We start from the raw sequence: 22,071 nt of genomic DNA, 5'->3' as shown, positions 1-22,071 counted from the left end.
GGAAATCAAAAGGGGGCAGAAAAACAGCCCGCAGGGCAGAGGAAGCCCCCCTCCGGTAACACCACCAAAGAAGAAGGGTGGTAAAAGGAGGAGAATAAGAGGAAAAGTGGGGCCTAGCAGGGGACAGGAAAGATCCTCAGATACCTCAGATGAGGGTGAGGAAGATTGGGAAGAAAAATACTCAGTAAAGGAAGAAGTATTTTCTATATCCTCCTCAGAGGAAGAAGGCCACAAAGCACCAAAGAAAAAGAAAAGAGAGGAGACAGAGGAGGATGGTGCAGGGGACGATGACTTCGATCCAGAGGCACTAATGCACCCTAGGTCATCCGAATGGGAGCCGCCAAAAAGAATAGATGTCTACTTAAGAAAGCGCTTGAGAGCGCCACTAGCCAAAGAGGCTAGGAGTAAAATGAGGGTGAAATGCCCCAGGTCTTACTTCCCAGAGAGCGTAGCAGATACACCCGAAATAGATGAAAAATTATCACATTCATGAGCAAATACACAAAAAACGTGAGGAACGGTCTGGATAAATCCTGGCAGCCATGCCAAGACAAAATGCTGTACATGACACGACCCCTCACAAACATTCTCCAAATTGGAGAGGAGGCCAGAGAAAAAGGAGAGCTGATAGACCCGCCAATCCTAATCGGGTGGGCCCAAAGGGCAATATGTATGTTGGGAAACGCCAACCACACCATCACCACAGAAAGAAAGAGATCTCTGTTGGTTAAGATTGATCCGAAGCTCAGCGAGTTGGCCTCCTCAGAATCAGCGTCAACCGCAAAAGGAAAATTATTTGGGGACTCCTTTATGAGGGAGCTAACGAAGTTTGCGAATTCCTATGCGGCACTGGACAAGGCAAAGGCCTCTCTCAAAAGAGTGTTTGGGAGGCAAATTTGTGGACGGGCCAGCAGAGGCAGGGGTCACTCAGCTGGCCGATTCCACTATAATAGATCCTTTCAAGACAGAGCACAGTGGCGAGAGCAGGCAGATCGAAGACAAACACTTTTCTTTCCATCAAGGAGTAGAGGAAGAGGCAGAAACTGGCGACATGGGGAACGCCAGCAATACAACCCAGGTGAAAACAAACAACCCATACCTAAGTACCCCAGAAGTAGGGGGAGGACAGCAGAGTTTGTACAAAATTGGTTGGCTATAGCAGGAGATACCTGGGTAATACAAACCGCACAAGGTTTTCACATAGACTTTTTAGAGACACCACATCAGGAAAACCCACCAAGGGGTCTAGAACTGAACAGAGAGGACAAATTATTGCTGGAAAGAGAGTTGCGAGGGCTAGAAAGCAAAAAAGCTATACGACCATTAACAGTTCACTCAAAGGGATACATAAGCAATATGTTCCCAGTAAAAGGGAAACACAAGACAAGACCAATTATAAACCTGAAAGGCCTAAACGAATATGTGGTGTACAGACACTTCAAGATGGAAGGGATACACCTGTTAAGAGATACCTTAATTCAGGGAGACTGGCTATCCAGGATAGATTTATAGGATGCATACCTGACCATTCCCATAGCAGAGGAACACTGCAGATTTCTGAGATTCATCTGGGAAGAAGCAACATGGGAATTTACGATGTCTGCCCTTCAGCCTAGCATCAGTACCACGGTGTTTCACCAAGATGATGACACCAGTAGTGACACATCTCAGAAGTCAGGGGATAAGATTTATAATCTATATAGAGGATATATGTCTGATGTGCCAAGAGCAAGAAACACTATTAGATCAGGTGCAGACGACAATATCATTGTTAGAGAATCTGGGGTTTTTAATAAATTGGGCAAAATCCAGTATAGTACTAGAACAGTCAATGGAATTTCTGGGGTTCATAGTGGACTCTGCTCAAATAACTCTCAGTCTACCCATTCCCAAGGTGAGCGATATCAAAAAAAAGCTAAGACACACTCCAGCGAAGGGGGAACTGTCACTGAGGGACATAGCAAGACTAGTGGGCTGCCTAGGGGCATCAATCCAAGCAATATTCCCAGGACCACTACATTACAGGGAACTCCAGAGGTTGAAGAGCAATCACCTCAGGAGGGGCGCTTCCTGCGAATCAAAGGTTGCCATCTCCCAAGAAGTGAGGGAAGAATTGGAATGGTGGCTACGCCACATGGATGCATGGAATGGGAGAGCGATGTTTGGTCATCCCCGGACCTGGTCATCGAATCTGACGTCAGCAGATGGGGCTGGGGAGCCCGATGCGGGGACCTGACGACAGGGGGCAGGTGGTCGGATCAAGAGACGACTCTCCATATCAACTGCCTGGAATTGCTACCAGGGTCCTTTGCAGTGAAATGCTGGACTCAAGAGAGAGCACAATGTTGTGTCCTGCTAAAAATGGACAATGTCTCGGCGATCAGATACATAAACAGACTGAGCGGGACAAGATCCAGACTACTGGCAGAACTGGCAAAAGACTTCTGGGAACTCTGTCTTCAGAGGAGAGTCTCAGTGACGGCGGAATATCTGCCGGGCCATCAGACCGAGGTAGCCAATTGGAACTCCAGATACCTCAGGGATGCCAGCGATTGGAAACTGGATGAGGTAGTGTTTCAAGAACTAAAGATTCACTGGGGACCATGCCAGATCGATTTATTTGCATCAAGACTAAACAAACAGTTACCCTGCTTCTTCAGCTGGAGACCGGACCTAGAGGCAGAGGTGACAGATGCCTTCCTACAGTCATGGGGACACCAGACGAACTACGCGTTCCCTCCATTCTCCATGATAGCGAGGATGCTAGTCCAGGTGAGACGCCAGAGAGCATCCCTAGTACTAGTTACGCCGGACTGGAGGGGGCAGGTGTGGTTTCCCAGCCTACTGGAATTATCACACCACAACCCAGTGGCATTACCCAATGACGATTTCATTATTTGAGACCCCAGAGATCTCAGCCATCCACTAGTGAGGTCAGGAAGACTCAACCTGATAGCCTGGGCGATTTCAGGAGATCTTGGGTTAGGCCATGACTATTGAATGAGGCTGAAAACATCATTAGTGAATCCTGGGCTCCAGGGACACACAGGGCATATAAATCAGCATGGGCTAGATGGAGTAGCTGGTGTCTGGAGAGGAATATTCATCCCGATGGAACGGATGTAGCACACATAGCTAATTTCTTAGCACAGCTAGCAGCTCAAGGGAAAGCATACAGGACTATAAACACGGCCAGGTCCGCGATATCAGCAGGACATTCTAGAGTGGAAGGCTTAGCTATAGGGGAACACCCATTAATCTGTAGATCAGTAAGGGGAGTAAAAATGACTAGACCCCCTAGCGAAAAGTATAATCAATTATGGGACATAGACAGAGTTTTGAGATTATTTCTAGCATGGCCAGATAATCAAGAACTATCCAGGAAAGCTATTTCAGGCAAGTTAGCCATGCTCTTATGTCTTTTAGCTTGTAAGAGATCCTCAGACGTTAGAGCATTGGAGATTAACAGGAAAAGTATATCTCCGAACAGAGTGACTTTTCTCATAACGAGAAGGACCAAGACAAGTTTGAGATCCATATGTTATGAATCTTACAGAGACAACCAAAATTATGTCCGGTGAGATTCTTAGCAGCATATGAGGATATGACAAGAGAAGTAAGACCTCTAGGAGTATCCCAATTATTGATAGCGATTTGTAAACCCTTTAAAGCCATTACACTGGCTACCATAGCCGGATGGCTTAGATGGGTGATGGTAAAGGCGGGCATTGATATAGTGAAATATGGCGCTCATTCAGCTAGAGGAGCGATGGCTACCAAGGCTTTCAACATAGGAGCCAGAGTAGAGGACATTATGAGGTCGGCAGATTGGTAGACTTTTAAAACCTTCTATTTCAAACCTATGGAAAGTGCGACATCATTAGTGGTGAGTAAGCTTTGAACAAGCATAATCCGAGCCTCTGGTCTTGACATAGAATTCAGATTTTCAACACATTCATTCCAGAAAGTCATCATTCTATTAAAGACACGGAGGTGAAGGATTATCCCACCGTATCAATTGTAAGAATGTAATGTATTATAAAATACTGAAATGTTTACAGGTCTTTTTATATAATGAATTAAATGATGCATGATGAATACAATAAGATGGTAAAGTTGTGAAATGCACAGGAAGAGAATGTTAATATTTTGTGGTTGGATTTACTATTGTCCCACCCTTGTTTCGGTTTATAGTCACCTTTTTAATTTATGTTTCTATAGGGAGGATGGCAGACAAAAAGCAATCCGGGAAATGAACTAGGATTGGCATAGAACGGACGGAATTACAAAAGTGCACTGGACGCATCCTCGACTGGACAAAGAAAGAGGAAGAATAGAAGGACAGGATGTTTTAAGGACTAAGGACATGTTGATTGGATGGAAATGTCACATGGTCAGTTTAAGGACCAATAAGAAATGAACTACAAAGACTCAAAAAACATGGTTATGGTAGTTTTATTGATTTTGTGTTACATGTTTATTGGTTTGTTTCTTTGCTGCTGATCAGTAAAGTTAAGAGAGAAGCATAATCCTTCGCCTCTGTGTCTTTAATAGAATTATGACTTTCTGGAACGAATGTGTTGAAAATCTGAATTACCGACATACAGTTCATTGCTTTTACTTTGATTAGGTAATTTTTGTACAATATTATATTCCCAATTGTGTTCTATCCACCAGTTTGCTTTCCTCTAGCTCTGTGGTAATACATGACTCCTTGTGGTATTTTATGCTATATTTCCTCATTATCTCAAATGCATAGAAGATTTAAGGTGGAGTGTACCCATTTAAATGTTAATCATGGCAAGGGATTGCTGTGGATGCACTAGTGAAGTGAATAATGGCATTTTTCATCTGGACAAGTAGATGTGATCATTCTGTCCTTCAAAACAATGAAGCCATTTTGTAAATTGCTTTTTCGTATTTTTACTCCCACAGTTTCAATCATCGGATGAGTTTCAAACAGTTAACAATCTATAAAAATGTAATGCAGGGATATTAATGGTTGCCTCCTAAAATATTTTTGGCTCTCTATTTTTGGCTGTCTTTTTTTCCTGTTCTACTTTTCTTATGGAAGAATAGGAGCATTGACTGACATCAATGTTACTTAAGCATAATCCCCAAACTGAAGGCCTTGGGGCATTACCTGACTCAGAAATGGCTCCCCGGCGAGGGGATTATTGCTGTTAGTACCCCGGCCCTTTGGACTGGGGTACTAAAAGCTTCTTTCTTCTTTGCGAAACATTCGTTTCGCAGGAAGGAGAAAAAAAAGAAAAATAAAAGAAAAAATGGCTGCTGTGGAAGGGAAAACAGAGTCCATTTGCCCTTTCCATGGCGACCATTGGAAATAATACAAAAAAGTAAATAAACAAAATGGTCGCCATGGAAAGGGAGAAGGGACTATGTGTAGTCCCTGTAGTCCCTTCTCCCGTTCCATGGCGGCCATTAAAAAAATAGGGAAAAGGTAAACAAAATAAATGGCTGCCATGGAAAGGAGAGAAGGTAGCCCCTTCTTCCTTTCAATGATGGCCTGCCGCAGATCGGCAGCAGGCACACTGGGGACAGAAGTGTTCCCAGCGCGTCCCTGGGAGCAGTTTGAAATGGGATGAGTTCCGGGTGATTGAGGATGATCCCCTCTGGGTGATCATCGGACTTCCTTTGTGAGCAGTGACTAACTATCAGCGTTGCTGGATTGAAAGGTAATGAGAATTTGTTTTGGGGCCTTGGGCTTCACCCCAACACAGCATCACCCCCTTCAATGCTTGCTGTTTCTGCACTGCATCTCCGCATTTCCTCATTATTCAACTTCATTTTCATCTCCACTTATTGACGAGCATCACATTTTAATGGTCTCCACTCTGGGATTGTCGTTCTGGGAGGCTTTTCCAAGTAGTACCATGGCCGGTGCCTCTCTGATGGCAGCATGGGCTATTGACCGATATTCCTACAGGAAATGGAAGATAGCTTGTTCGGCATTTACTTCCTCTTCAGAGGTAATCCGCAGATCCTTATCCTTATGAAACACTCTGTGTCTCTGTTAGCTTGAGGCCAACGGGTTGTAATCCTCCTTTGTTTTATACCCAGTTCATTCATAAATGTTAGAATTACTGCTCCCCTGAGTGGTGGGTCATTGCATGTCTTCATCATTTCCAGCAGCCCACGAGTGGAACATATTTTTTCTACCTTGGGGTTCATTGCTGACACGGCTGTGAAATCAATGATTCCACCTCCAGATAGTGGGAATATTAATCAATCACCACCAGAGTGTGTTGTCCATTGGTTAAGGACCCAAAATCTGCACTAATGTACTCCCAGGGGCTTTGTCCTCATGGCATGCATTGTATGGTGGCTTGGGGGAGTTGCCAGCCCCTATGACGGGCAGGGAATGCATTGAGATATTATAATCTCAATGGCGGGCTCCAATCCTGGGAACCAAACTTTCTCCCTTAAGCCACACTTTGTTTCACAGATGCCTTGGTGCACGACATGGGCAAGGTGTACCCTCCGGTTAAGTGATGCTGGGATGACTATGCATGATTCTTTCAGAAGCAGGGCATTTTCTCCCAACAAAATCTCCTCTTTCCTTCGGAAGAGACTTAATAGACGACGTTGAGCAGACAACGTCCTATTCTGATCGTTTTTTTTAAAACCTTTCCATTCTCCAGACGACAGGACTGAGTTGATCACATGGAAGCACTCGTCACCCTGAGAAACCTCTAGAATCTCCACTGGAGTCAGTGCTCGTGGAACGCTATTTTCAACCCCCAGATTTACTTGTATTTCTTATCTCAACATAGCCCTGGATTCGGCTGGCCATAGCTGGTCTGATGTGACGGGAGAGAAAATCAGATGGGTCCATTTTACAAATCCGAGGAGGCAGGTATAGCGAGTGTGATGTTGTCACGTGGGCGTGCGACGGCAACTTTCAGCCGTCTCACGCAGTTAGAATAAAGTGGGCGGTCCTGCGGAGCAGAATGTACGCGCGAGGAACACTGGCGATGAGGGAGGCACCTGGGCAGGGCAAGGGATTTTGATGTGCGCTGTACAAACGGGCAGCTGCAGTGATTCCTTTTGACGCGTGTCAGATGCAACACCCGCAGTAAGAGGCAAACTGCCATTTTGAGTCATCCAATGGCAGCGGCTTCACATGTGAAGTGCTTGTGCACCGGGTGGACAATTTTTGGACCCACTATACCGTGCACTACAGGGCAAGGAGCCTCTGGAAAACACCCATAGGCTCATTACAAAATAAATAATGATAAAAAGAATATTCTTTTCTCCTTCAATTCAACATTGACTGGTGCTCCTCCCACACAGTATGGTGAGGGGGCTGCGGGACGTGTGTGGCCTGTCAATACTCGCAAGGCCCTTAGGGTGTAGACAAGTATGAGTAGTGGCATCCAGGTCCACGGGAGGTGCCGGTGTGCTGAGCTACACAAAATGTTCTTCAATTCCAACTATGAGTGACGAGGAAGGAGACCTCCAAGCAGGGGGACAAGATCCTGCGGCAAAGATCCCTAGGGTGAAGAGAACCCTGTGTCAACAAGGTTCCCAGGCCCATATGCCAGAGTTCGAAACATGAGGGAATCCATCTAGATCGGGGCCTAAATGGATTTTATGGATCGAAAAACTGGACATGTACTTTAAAGACACCGGAGAATTCGAAGATGAAGCGAAAATGTCAACACTGATCTATTCCTCAGGATCCGAGGTACACAAAATGTTCAAGTCTCTCACTCCAGTGGACAACTCATATCAGGCAGCTAAAAATTGCATGAAAGAACATTTCTTACCGCTTGCAAACCATTACTATGAGAGATTTGTAATGTGCGCTGCCAAACAGAAGGAGGAGGAATCCCTGGACAAGTTCTATAGCCGGCTCAGGCCCTTGGCAGTCATGTGTGCCTGGGAAAATGAAGAGGGCATGGTTAGGAATCAGCTGATTTAAGGATGTGCCTCTGGGAAACTGTGACGCCAGGTATTGTGCGAGTCAGAACTCACGCTGGCCCGCATACTGGAGATGGGCAGGTCATATGAACTGGCGGAAACCTGCACCACCAAAATGAACTGTCAGGGCCACAGGCCAGGGACACACATTAAATGGCATAAGTCATGCCAGTTTGCCCAGGAATACTGCGCCAGAGCTCCAAAGGCACCCTTGGGCTGACCAGCAGGTGCTGAAGCCTTGTAGGCGGCTCCTTTGCCCCTTTTGTAGGAGACACACCTATGGGACTACAACCCCCAGCAGCACTTGGGCCCAGGACCACAAAAGGACAACATTAGGCGTGGCGTGCGTACGCGCACGTGCACCAGCTGAAACATGGGGTTTGTGCTCGAGTCCTCAACCTGAAAGAATGTGTCTGCGAGCAGCTCCTGACTCCTATGCATTGTGAGGGGCCATGCCCCACCAGATCCAGCACCCGGCCCCTCACGTACTCCAGATAAGTACTGCAAGCGACCTGACAAGCCTTGGGGAGCAAGGGGGTTATGCAGGGGGTCCATCCCCACTCAATCCTGGCCCCTGCCTCCGGCCAAGCGAAGTACCCGGCAGAATTCCATGACGCGTAACCAGACCAGCATAACCCGCGCAGCCTGTAACGCGCTCCATAGCAAGGCAGATCTCCTTGAAAAAGCATTAATCACCCTATTTGCAACCCGCCCTGCATGCCTACTCACAACTAAAGCTGCATGCGATCTCAGTAGTGCATGCTATCCTGCCTCTGCAGCTACCGCTCAGCCCTACGAAAAGCATGTCGAGTCATGTGCGGCCCGGCAAGCGAGTGTGACGCATGTTAGCCATGTGCGGCCATAGAACGACAGAGAAACGCATGCCCAGAACTACGTGCGGCAGTCCTTGATGTGTTCCAAATCGCAGTGCCTTTTTGAAGCAACTGAACTGCTACTGCGAAAACACCAGATGGCACAAGCTCACCACAGAGTCAGCAAGGGGCAGTCTGAGGGACTACGATCCTAAGCTAAATGCAGAACTGTGTTATTTTGCGTATTGTTTTGTTCTGTAGTGGTCATGTTTAGTTCCCGACTAGGGGGTAATGTATATTGATGTGTAACTACTAGTGTAAGTGTGTGTGATAGTGGAATACACTGAATACACGCTGGAAGCGTGCACAATGGGCATGCCCTACCCTTCTACCCACTTCCTCTCCCTAACCCTCTTTCCAGTTTCCCTGTTTCCCACTACCTATCCAACCAACGTTCCCTAACCCTCCTTCCCTGCTGGGGTACTGGAGCCCTGCGTAAGCACCGACTTGCAGGTCCCAGATACCGTAGTGGGGGTGGTTGGTTCGTGCCACTCCCGCACCTCGGAGCTGTGGAGCCTGACATGGACGCTGCAGTTCGCTCACTGAAGCTAGAGGATGTCTGTGCAGTGGGACGACAACAATCCCCTGGGTCAGGCAAGCCTCGATGGAATGCCAGGAGAGGAGAAAGCCCAATACCATATCCAAAATGAGGATACATCCTCCCACATGCGGGAGAGTGCCCAGCAAAAGGGATGGGCCCTCATTACAACACCGGCGGTAACCAATGGCGCTATTAGCACCATGGTTCCTGCCAGTATTGTAACGAGTCTGCCAATGGTAAATGGGGAAAAACCGCCCCATTCCAAGGTTGGCGGGGCGGTAATTCCCCATTTACCCTTTGGCCCTTCCCCATTCCCGTTTTAGCCCCATAGGGCTCAATGGGACTGGGGAAGGCGGTAATTACGGTACTGCAAATTGCAGTACCATAATTACCTCGGAAGTCCCTTTGCGGGTCCCTACTTTAACAGCTGGTCCAGACCAGCCGTTAAGGTCGGGAGCCGCAAAGGGACCTCGTAATCAGGCGTTAAGGGTTTAACGGCACCAACACCTTTTACGGCGCCGTTAAACCCTTAATGCCAGGGTCGTAATGACCCCCTTGGTGTGTGGCCGTTGTGGGGTGATGGGTCACTTTGCAAGGATGCACAAGGCTCTCACTGCAGTGACCATTTCCTGGGGACCGAGCAGGACTCTGAGTGATACCTCGAGGCGACAGCGACAGGTGGCAGTGGTGGACCAGGACACACTGGACCAAGAGCTGGTGGAGGAAGAAGAGGATTAGGAGGAAATCTTTTACTAGACTCACTCAAAACAAAGAAAAGAAGGCAACATGTGTGCACGCTGACCGTGGGGGGGACAAAGACACCAGTGTTGGTGGACACAGGGGCATCAGTATGGGTGATGGCAACCTGTCACTGTGAGGCTCTCCCAGAGCCCCCACTACTGTACAAAGCAAGGGTGAAGATCTTCACATTTGGGGGCATCCAGCTCATACCTCTCAGAGGTATTTTCGTCACCAAGGCGGCTCACAAAGGTAGAGAAATCAAAGCTAAGCTCTTTGTCACAGGCATTAGCAGTCACTCGCTACTGAGTTGTGCAGCGGCAGGAGCCCTAGGAATTGTTCATTTTGCCTAAGGGGTATACTTCGAAGATATAAACGAGGTGCTGGAGAAATACAAACAGGTATTCGTTGGAGTGGAACCCATCAAACTGCACATCGATGAGTCAGACCGCCCGACAGCCCTAAAACATTGTGGGATACCTTTCCACCTCAGGGATCAAGTAGAGCTGGAAATAGAGAATCTAGTGAAGTTAGACATTATTGGAAGGGTGGAGGGACCCACTGCATGGGTTTCCCCCATTGGCGTTGCGCACAAACCAAAACAACCAGGATCTGTGCACACATGTGTGGATATGAGACTTCCTAACCAGGCCATCAGGAGGGAAAGGCACTTAACCCCGACATTGGAAGACATGGTGGGCAAGTTGCAAGGAGCTTGAATATTTTCAAAGTTGGATCTCAGGTACCACCAACTGGAGGTTCTCCCAGACTCTCACTGCATCACCACCTTCACGACACACCTCTACCAGTACAAGCACCTCAGTTTTGGGATATTTTCCGTGGGTGAGGTATTTAAAAATGTGATACGTAGGGTTCTGGTGGGACTGGAGGGGGTCATAAATCTGAGTGATGACATTTCGGTGTATGCGTAATCTGAGGCAGAACAAATGGGCAGACTCGAGAAGACATTAGAGAGGATTCAACTCCTTGGTCTCACCCTACACCGAGAGGAAGTGCGAGTTCTTAAAGAACTGCATAGAATTCTTTGGGTTCGTGTTTCATGAAAGCAGCATTTCACCCGATCCACGAAATGTACAAGACATTCAAGAGGCAATCCCACTAGGGAGAGTTTCAGAGATCAGAGGTTTTCTAGGGGTGGTGACGTACTGCCGTTTTTTCATCCCGAATCTGGCGACCATCTCTGAGCCCCTCAGGGTTCTCACAAGAAAAGACAAGGGGTGGCAGTGGACTGCAAGGGAACATCCATTCCTGATGTCTGCTCGGTACCCTGCGAAGAAGAGCCGTTGGAAGTGTCCCGGGACCATCCTGTGGCTGACCAGCTGTGAGTTTGGGCTACCGTGCTGCTCACGTCGCTGTTCCGAGTTGAGTCCTGGAACTTGGGAGATCCTCAGCTTGTCCTACAAGACTCACCTCAGTGTAATTCGGAGTTCTAGCCTCAAGGGGACCCGAAATATGAGGGAACGTCTGACCATGACATGTGAGGCCCTTTGCGTGGTCTTGCTGCGGTGACCCCTGTCCAAAACAGCTTACCTGCGTCCAGTCCAGTCCAGAAAGGGGTCCTGCATCATGTTTTTCTGCATTCTTCGTCTGAGAGTCCTTGCAACAGCAAAAGACACTTACCGGAGATCAGCTTAAACATATAACCCCTGAGACTCAAGAACTGAGGCTTATGGCGGGAAAAGCAACCTCGGACCTTGTTCCATTGACCTGCCAAGTCCTGGGAAGAATCAGAGTATGGGGGGGATAAGTTACAGTGGTTTCTACCTGCCCCTAAACCTCCTTTAAAAGATTTCCTAACTTTTACAAAACCTTTGCCATACTTTGGCTTTGCCGTTGCTTGCTTGCGCAAGCCTTCCCAAATGTTGGGGACACTTCTATTAGTTAGAGTGCACTGTCCTCGAACCCTTGGAGCTATTCACTAGTCCCCAGAGATCATACCTTCATTTTTTCCTGCATTATAAACTGTGTTGGAACTTTCCTGCACTTTTGGGCGTAAGGCCTCAGACAATTTAGGGAAGGATTTTTGAAGTTAGGGTTAACTCTCTGTGGACCTGTTGTACACAACCTAATCTGCACTTTGTTTTATAGGGGTTTGATGTGTGTTATACCCTATTTCAGTGACTGTATATATGCAATCTATTCTTAGGGTTGTGTGATACCTCTACCGGTTAGTAGTTATTTTTCATAGTGATATTTGGCCATAAATAAATAACTGTATTTTTATACATAGTGTCTAAGTATAATTTGTGATTCCCATTGTGTGTACTCATTGTGGACACTTTACAAGCTCACCACCTCTTGAGACTGAGCCTAGAACTCTCGTCACTGCTACCTTGAACTGGTTTGGCTATAGCTCCCCAGAGTTGTCTCTGTTACAATGTAGGTTGGCCTTCTATACATCTGTCCACCAGGCCAGAGTATAGAAAATCAGTCCAAACAAACAGTCACCATTTAAGCAAAGGAGGCTTAAAGGGGGCGGGGGGTTACAGCTTTACGTGGGCATATGAGGGATGCAGCTACATCATGATAACAGCACTTAGACATATGAAGCTTCATTGGCATGTGACCCAGTACCAGGCACACAATGGTAAAGTCTGAGCGTGTGACGCTGTAACAGGGCATATGGCACTAGTACCTGTGCTTACTTATGTAACCATGGGCCACACTTGGACATTTGATGGGAACATCATACCATACAAGAGCCATATAATAGCTGTACCTCTTTGTGTAAGGCTATGGCTGGACATTTGACAGTGTGCCAGTGCATGATACAAAAAGGCAATATCTTTCATACCAGGCTGTCCAGGCATACAAGTCTACATGTAGCATATTATAAAAACAAGGCTTTCGCATTTGACAATCCATGTTCTACTGGTTGGGTATGATTCGGTCTTCTCGTGTATGCTTTTGTTCATATGTTATTTTTCCTGTTGGTTGAATTTTCCTTCTTGCTCAGTAGCGCGAACCGGATGACTGAGTCCTTTCGCCAGTACTGCCATAGCACCTGCCTAGTTCACTTGGGGACTACAAGTGATGCTTTGTAAACATTCCGCCTGACTATTCTTTCCTTATTTTGCCAAGAATCATCCTTGGTACCCACTCGTTCATTTTCTGATTACATCAAAATGCCATTGATATGAGGCTTTCCAAGCTCCCCATTTAAATGCACTTCTCATTCTCAAGTTTACAACCTCTTCGTTTAGGCTCAAGCTACCTCTAACTTCGCCAAACCATCTACATTTATAAGGCACCACAACAAAAGACCTCCCTTTGAATCTATAAAAAGAATCTGCGAGGGGGCTGTCGGCTAGTCCACATCGTTGTGTGGGCGGTCCTCGGCTGAGGCCCTGGTGTTGGGGGTTACTGGCGCCCCCCAGCGCTGCCCGTAAACCCCGGACCCAAAGGACTCACACACACACACACATCCTCTCGGTTCGGGCTTCCCGGTCGCTCTGACGCGGCGCCCCGTTTATTTATGCTGCACGCGGCGGTGTGCAACGTCACACTGCCGCGTGCACGCCTCGTCATCGGGCAGTGCCACACTCCTCCTTTTTCGGTAGGACAAACAACAAACAATCAAGAACTATACACTGCAAACCAAAACACACTACACCTATAAAATTTCACATGTCCCGTTCTGAAATGCCCCTTTATTGACATCCACCCGGGTCCCCTTACTTAACAGTTCTCATCGTCAGGATGATCAGACAACTGTCCTCCCAAAACATAGCCGCTGAGGTGAGCAGGTTTCCCTCGCCCAGCCCTCTGGGGGTACCTCCTACTCACCTCTGGCTCGGGTGATCGGTCCATAGGCATTACCCGGGCCCGGGACTCAGGCAGATATGGTGTTTCTCCTTCGTCCTGAGGGACGACCTCTAAGTCCGGATCAGGGGGCGGATCAGTCCTTGGATCCCGCAACTTATTAAAGAAGCTCACGTTGCGAGTTACCGCAGACCGGCCGTCCGATGCAGTCACCATGGACCCCTTGACTGCAACGACATCCAGCGGCTCCCGCTCATACGGTAGGGAGAGCTTTCCATGGGGGTGTCTATTCCGAATGAGGACCTCATCACCCGGCTCCAGCCGCTGCGGGCGAAGCCCCCTCCGGAGGTTCTCCTGCTCAATCCTTGTTCGCCGGTCTGTCTCGACCTGTTGGTTGTCGATCACCCCTGGTTCTTTCTCTCTCACATCCGGTAACAGCCCTCGAGGGCACTGTTTGAATAACGCTTCTGCCGGGGCCACTCCGGTAGATGCATGCGGCGTGGTACAGTACACCCTCAGAAACTGATAGAGGGCTCTCTGGAGGGACTGTCTTTGGCCTTGGGCGATTCGAAAGATCTTATTTAGAGTCCTCATCAAGCGTTCAGCTTCACCATTTGCCCTTGGCCAGAGAGGCGTGATCTTCCTGTGCAACACCCCGTAGCTCTCCATCAGTTCAGAGAACCGTTCACTCTGGAACGGTGCCCCATTGTCCGAGCACAGCGTGTGTGGGAAACCATGGGCCGCAAACACCTTTTCCACGGCCACCACGATGTGCTCAAACGCCACTGACTCGACGAACTCCACCTCGGGGTACCTTGAGTATTCGTCAACCAGCACGAGGAAGTGGGTGCCCATTGTGGTGGAGCCAAAATCTGCATGAACGACTTCCCACGGACGCGTCCCCCGAGGCATCGCCTCTATGACAGGCTCACGCTTCAGGGGAGATGCCGCCTGACACCAAACACAGGCCGCCACAAAGTCGTCCACCTTCCGCTCCAGTTCCGGGAACCACACTTTCAGCCTTAAGCGTGCCTTGGTCTTGGCAGCGCCCTGGTGACCACGATGTGCAAGGGCGATCATGTCCCCCACCTTCGACTGGGGCACAACAATTCGATCTCCCCGGAGTAGAGGGCCGGATGTTGAAAACGATAGTTCTTCCCGGACCTTCCATAACTGCTCAAGTCCAGTTCTGGCCTCCTGAGTGTGCCCCGCCAGGGCCTCCAGCAACGACTTCGAGGATCCCCGTTGCATGGAGTGCCTTAAGATTTTGAAACACTCATCGTCCGCTGCAGCTGTCTCAAGTTCCCCTAAGGGCATGGCATGTTGCGTGGCCGCCTCCACCACCACCCGGACATGCTCTTCAGCCTCCACCGCACAGGTGTCATAGTCATCCACTCCTGGCACCCCCGGGTGTCTGGAGAGATAGTCTGCCGCGTTGTTCGCCCCCGGCTGATACACCAGGGTGACTTCATATTCCAGGAGGGCGAGCATCCACCTCTCAATTCTTGCTGGCGGCTTGGATGACGACCCCGCCAGGATGGGAAGCAGCGGCTTATGGTGCGTCACCACCATCACTGGGCGTCCAAGAACATAGAGCCGGAAGTGCCTGCAGCCCCAGAGCAGGGCCAGCGCCCCGCGCTCGATCTGCGAGTACCGTTGCTCCGCCTCTGATAGCGCCTTGCTGGCGTAGGCCACCAGGTGGACACCCCCATCATGGTCGATCTGCATCAGCACGGCGCCCAGGCCAAACGGATGGCGTCAACAATGATCTCTGATTGTAACGCAGGATCAAAGAAAGCCATGGTGTCTTCTGCTGCCAGGGCGCCCCTGATATCATCAAAGGCTGCTTGTTCAAGCGGGCCCCAGTTCCAGGTGGTATCTTTTCTTGTCAGTGCTCTGAGCGGTTCCGACCTGGAGGCAAGATTCTGAATGAATCGTCCACAGTATGTAACCATACCCAGAAAGCTCCGCACATCCGACACAGATTCTGGAGGCTGCGCCCTTCTAATGCCCTGGACCTTCTTGGGATCAGGTGACACCCCCCCTTCTTTAAACACGAAGCCAAAGAACTCTATTGATGGTCACAGAAATTCACATTTCTCCTTATGGAGGGTGAGGCCCAGGGACTGCAGACTCTCAAACGTCTTCGCCAGGCGTCTCAGGTGGTCTACCTCCGTTCTGGCAAACACCAGAATATCATCACTGATATTCAGGACGCCCTCTAGATCTGTTTTGGAACACCTCCGCCGCCGAGGACACACCGAAACTCAGTCTCTTACAATGGTACAGACCTCGGTGAGTAGTAAAGGTGGTGATATACCTCGACTCGGGGTGGAGGACAACCTGGTGGTAGCCCGCTCGGAGGTCCAGCTTTGAAAAGAAGCGAGCGCCCTGTACCTCGGCAATGATGTCGTCTATCGTCGGGGTGAGGTGTCTCTCTCTCTTAATTGCTTTGTTCGGCAATGTCCACACAGATTCTGACAGCATCCGGTTGCTTAGGCTTTCATGCCACTACAATTGGGGACACCCAGGGAGTCGGACCTTCCACCTTCCAACTTCTCTATGATGTCGAGATCGACCAAGTTGTCCAGCTCCTTGTCGACATGTTCACAAAGGTGAAAAGGTACCCTGCGATGCTTCAGGGCGATGGGCTGCACGGATTCGTCAATGTGTAACCTCACTGGGTCACCAGCCATCTGTCCAATCCCTTTAAATAGTGCGGCAAACTTCTCAAGCAGATCGTTGATGTCGGAGTATGCGAAACTGACGATGCCAAGGGCCTCCGCCGCTGCACAGCTCAGCAAGGTATTGGTGCTCACCGGTTTCACATAGAATCGTGCAGTGATTTGGGAACCATTGTGCTCCACCTTTGCCACAAAAACACCGTCCAATGGGATAGGGTCCAGACCACCAAACGTGAAAATGCGGGCCCTGGGAGCGACCAACTTGGGAGGCCGGTTCATGGCGTCATAGTGTCCATGGGCCATTACATTGACGGACGCCCCCGTGTCTACCAGGACCGGGACTGGAGAATGGTTTACCTCCACCACGCATCTTGGCTGTCTCCTGTTCTTTCCTTTCAGGACCTCCACACTTGAGACAAAGAAAATGTTCTCTTCCTCCTCCTCGTCAGCTTCTTCTGCCTGGTTATCATCTTCACCCTGGTCCACATGAGCGACGTTGGGCGGTCGAACCTGGCGAATGGAAATGGGCCGGGCTGGGCCTCGCGGCACCAACACAGGCATCGCCACCTTGCACACTCTCGAGAAGTGGTCCGGCAGCCCACACCATCCACAAGTCTTTCCGGCCGCAGGGCATTCCGTTGGGTGGGGCAGGTCATATCTACACTTCTGGCAAGACTCCCCTGCCCTCCCGGCTCTGTCCCGGGGTCCGCCGCCAGGTCTTCTGGTGCCCCTGCCACCGCGCCACATCGCACATACCTCCTCGGTCTTGATGGAGCGCGATCCAGCCCCCATTCTCGCTGCCCTCGCCTCGGACACCTCATGGCACCTCCCCAGTTCAAGGATGCATGGGTGTGTGATTCCGGGCTCCCTTAACACTTGGCGCCTAAGCTTTCCTGAAGAACACACCTGTATGAGCATAGTCCTGATCATATCTTCTGCATCACCCCAAGCGCAGGCCAGCGACAGGCGCCTCAGGCGCCCATGGAAAGTGTCCAAAGTCTCGTCCTCTTTCTGTTTGGCGGACAGCATCACGAAACGTTCATAGTCCGCGTTGGCCAGAGGCAGAAAATGATCTTGAAGGGTGGCCTTCGCCTGACCGTAGGATCCATCCCCCAGCGGAAGTGATTCAAAAATCTCCTGAACTGAGGGCCCTACCGAGTATAACATGGTTGCCAGCCTGGAGTCATCATCAGCCACTTGGGCGGCTCGAAAGTACATGTCCAGGCGGTCGACCCACCTCTTCCATCTGGGCCCCAAGCTGGAAGGTGGGCGGAGACATCAAACTCCGGGATGGGCTGCAGGGCCGCGTGTGCACGTGCCTGGGCCATTGCAGGAGGAATTGGCTGGACAGCCGGTACTACCGCCGGCTGCATGGGAGGCAACAGGCCTGGAGGACCTGCTTGCACAGCTGGAGGCTGCTGCACCGGCTGCACTGGAGGCAATGGGCCTGGAAGCACCGCTTGAGCACATGGAAGATGCTGCACCGCTGCTGGTTGTGCACCGTCTTGATCCTCGGTATCACTCATGAGCTTGAGCGCACAGGTACCCCCAGTATGGAAAATGGGGGTCGCAACTCACACTCAGAGCCAGTCACTGCAACACACCTCTATGATGATGAAGAGGATGAAAAAAAGGTAGGGCCACCAGCATACAAACAGAAGAAGATCACTGCAACACACCTCTGTGATGATGAAGAGGATGAAGAACAGTAGGGCCACCAGTCTGATGATGAAGAGGATGAAGAAAGGCCTCAGCCTTTGACTGTTCCAAAAATGTAGACAAGAAAGAACAATGGGCTATGCAGGTCCAGCCATTGTAGCCCTCCTCCTTGCTTGCACTGGACGTAGGAGACCCAAGAAAATGAAAAAATCACAAATTGGGCACATATATATGCAGGTACAGCTGCCTGCTGACAGAATTTCCAAAAATTAGGTCTGGATGCACTTCAGAACTCGAACCGGAGCTCCGTGAAGTCCCACGGCCTGATAGGTAAAATGCCCACCAGCCGCGTGGGTGACGCACTGCCTGCGGCTCGAAACGAAGTCTTAACCCGACCTCGTTTCAGTGAGAAAAATTGTAGAAATGTTCACCACCGGGCCCAGACATTGTCTCCCCCACTCGTCGCCACTGTTGGGGGTTACTGGCGCCCCCCCAGCGCTGCCCGTAAGCCCCGGTCCCCAAGGACTCACACACACACGTCCTCTCGGTACGGGCTTCCCTGTCGCTCTGACGCCGCCAGGAAACGCCCCGTTTATTTATGCTGCACGCGGCGAACGTCTCGCCGCCACGTGCGCGCCCCGTCATCGGGCAGCGCCACACCTGGGCGCACTGCGCACTGGAAGTTACGTTGGGGATAGGGAGGGGCGGGCTCAAGGGAACGGCAGTTGCCGTATGTGTTGAAATAAAGAAGGTTGCACAAGCCATCCGGCTCTGTGTTTATTTACTGGAACCTCACGCTCCCCCGCCACGAGAACTAACAACAGGGGCCAGTCAAAACCTGAGAAACATAAACCTGTCCACCTCCTGAATGTTCTACACTTGCCAGCAGCACACAGCCGCTTCTTAGCCCATCACCGACATCCCTCCTATGAGTGAATGAAATGACAGTGCTTGGAGAAGTAGGGCACCAGGTGACCCAGGACACCATTTTATCCCCTTCCTTCTGCATCACCCCATTAAGTTCTTACCCTGTGTATCTGCTGAGGCATTTCTTGGCCCAGGAAAGAACTTGCAACTCTGCTTTCAGTACTCACTGATGTGGACAGCAACACAACAGCAGTGCTGGCGGGGACCAGGTTATCTGAGTCACTATGACAGCGCCCTTGGTTAACCTTTATGTGCGGAGGCCTGGGATGATAGCTCAGTGGCAACATGCTCGCCTTGGAAGCAAGACGACACGAAGCAACACAGTTTTGATCCCCAGGTCCGCGATTTGAAACCTCTGGGTATTTGACCGTGGTATAAATATGCAACTAAGACAACTAAACAAAAAAAATTCTGCAACAGCGCCGCGATGCCCCCAGGCTGTGTGAGTGCTTTAAAAATACAAATACATAACATTAATCTATTTGGGGTGGGTTGGGAAAGGGGGGCTTGGGTACTGTAAACGTTTGTCAACGTTCACTAGACTGCAACTAAAACAGCAACTTTCCGGACATGTTTCCCTGTGAGCAAGGACACACTGACTGTTTCATGCGTCAAGGTGCCCAACTTTCTATGAGATGCCACTCCGAGTTCAAGGGCATGAGCGGGAATCCCGTGCTTTGCCCACAGGCTATCAACACCCACATTGAAGTATCGGGCTGCTGCTAGCTCTGCACAAGCAGTGGTGCTCACTGGTACCCTTAAACCTGTGACGAGCGCCCCATCGATACCCTTCCCACATTTTGATCTTTATCTACGTTGGAAGCCCCCTGTCTCAGTGCACAGCACATAAGCGGTTATCAGCACTCATTTTCCGTGGAAGCTCTGATGTTAACGCTGCAGAGCCTCTAGCCCGTGAACTGACCCCAGGCTGTTGGACCTGTTTTGGCAAGGGATGTATTCACACCTTTCATACCCAGGCACCCGTACAGTGGCACTGCATACGCTGCCTGATGTTTGCCCTTCTCATGCCACCCTTCCCTAAATATTGTAGCACGAAGCTCCGAGGTTCCCAAGCTCTCTGCGGCATGCTGTGCATAATCGGAAGTACCTGTGGTCAGCGGTGGCTTTGACTGTCTGCCAAAGGCATAGCCAGGATTGTCTAAAAAGTGGGTTCTGAAGCTAATGTAGTTGGGCCCACCGCAGTGACATTAACATCTATAAATGCCCACACAGCGCTGCTGAATGGGCGTTTACAGATTTTGGGTGGGCCTTGCCCGCTCAGGCCCTACCCTGTCTACGCCTCTGCTCTCTGCTGATCTCCCCAGGACATCCGGGCACTGATTGTGGGACTTAAGCTAGGACCTGTTGTGCTAAGAGGAAGAGGCTGTGGGGTAACGACACAGGCTCCTCCGCTGTCCACCAGAAGCTCCTCCCATGGAAGATCGCCAGGGAGCAGAACCTGCCCAGAGATGGGGCTAAACCTGCCCTAGACTTGAGGCTCAGAGGGGAAGATACTCCCAAGGGCCCGGACTGAAAACCCACCTTCTCTAGAAATGGGACAGTGAACTTCCACGTAGGCTGAACCTTAAGTCAGCACGCTGCATGCTCTTTCACCTCGAAGAGCGGACATTAAAGCAAGCGAGCTCTAAGTGTTTGCATGAGGAGGAGTTTTGGGCGCAGAGAGGCAGGAATGGGTTGGAATAGCCATACGGATTAGCATGGCCATGGGCAGGGAATGTGTGGGCTCCAAACCAAAGAACACCTATACACACTGTGTCCCTCCTCATAAGCCATTCCTGTATGTGCCTCATCATATCCACCTTCCTCCCTATCTGTACGAATATGTACTTGAATGCAATAGTTTCGGCTTTATAAGTGTTGCAATTGACACCTAATATCCCAAACTAAGAGTAACAGCATTTAAGGTTATCACTGGCAGAGATAGTATTGCTGGAAGACTGTTTGTGGCATTGGTAGAAATACCACCGGCGCGGGGCGTGGCTTGGCGCCAATGATTAGTTTCAGATTTAATTTAAACTTAAACGCACCTTTATTTGGCCAGCATTTTACCTCTGTGAAGCCCTTATTCAGCCCCAGAAGCCTGTGTGCACCGTGAGGACAACGTTGAGGCCAGCATCTGTTTATGGAACCCTCCAGAGGCCGAGAAGCAAGCCACATCCTCCCGTAACACGGGCAGCTGACATTTCCTGTCAGCTGGTGGACTGCCGCGATGTGGGTGGCACGCTCTGCTGGGGAAGGCGGTTCGTCCACAACACAGGTTTTTTCTCCTCTTTTTTCACAGTTTCTTCTGTTTTATTGACTTTGAACTATTTTTCTTTCTTTTTAGGTAATGTTTAATACTTTTAAAGTATTTTGGACTGCCTTTATCACAAGAATCTATTTTTCCTGTACAACAATTGGTTTTTTCTCAGTGACGTTTGTTTATTTTTGCCTCACATAAATAATTTTCATAGCTGGTTCTGGTGTCTTTGAGCAAAATTCATCTTTCTTACCTCACATCTTGCCTCATAGTATTTGCACTCCTGCCTCTATGGTTTTATTCCTTAAAGTCAAAACCCTGATTTGTTGCACCTGTCTAATAACAACTACATAAGGGAGTTCTAAGTTTACTACTCTCTTGTAGCTATTTTGCTTAGGAAAGAAAGGTAGGGGAAAAAGGAAAAAGGAAAACAAGAGACCTAAGAGATTTCTGATTTCTGTCAAACAAAATTATTCCTACATCCCCTTACACATACAATATGGCCACTAAAAAGGGTCAATCTAAAGAGGCTTGTGGGTCGTCCCCTACTACCCCAAAGAGACAGAAGAGCGAATCTCCGACACCCAAAGAAGATGCAACAGACCTGGTCATGCAAACAATTCAATCAGAAATCAGAGCCTTGAAGCCATTCATGGAAGATAC

This window comes from Ambystoma mexicanum, chromosome 4p (assembly GCF_040938575.1).
Source record: "Ambystoma mexicanum isolate Mex_15411 chromosome 4p, UKY_AmexF1_1, whole genome shotgun sequence".
In the NCBI taxonomy this organism is placed as follows: Eukaryota; Metazoa; Chordata; class Amphibia; order Caudata; family Ambystomatidae; genus Ambystoma; species Ambystoma mexicanum.
Note: the sequence above shows the minus strand (reverse complement) of the source record.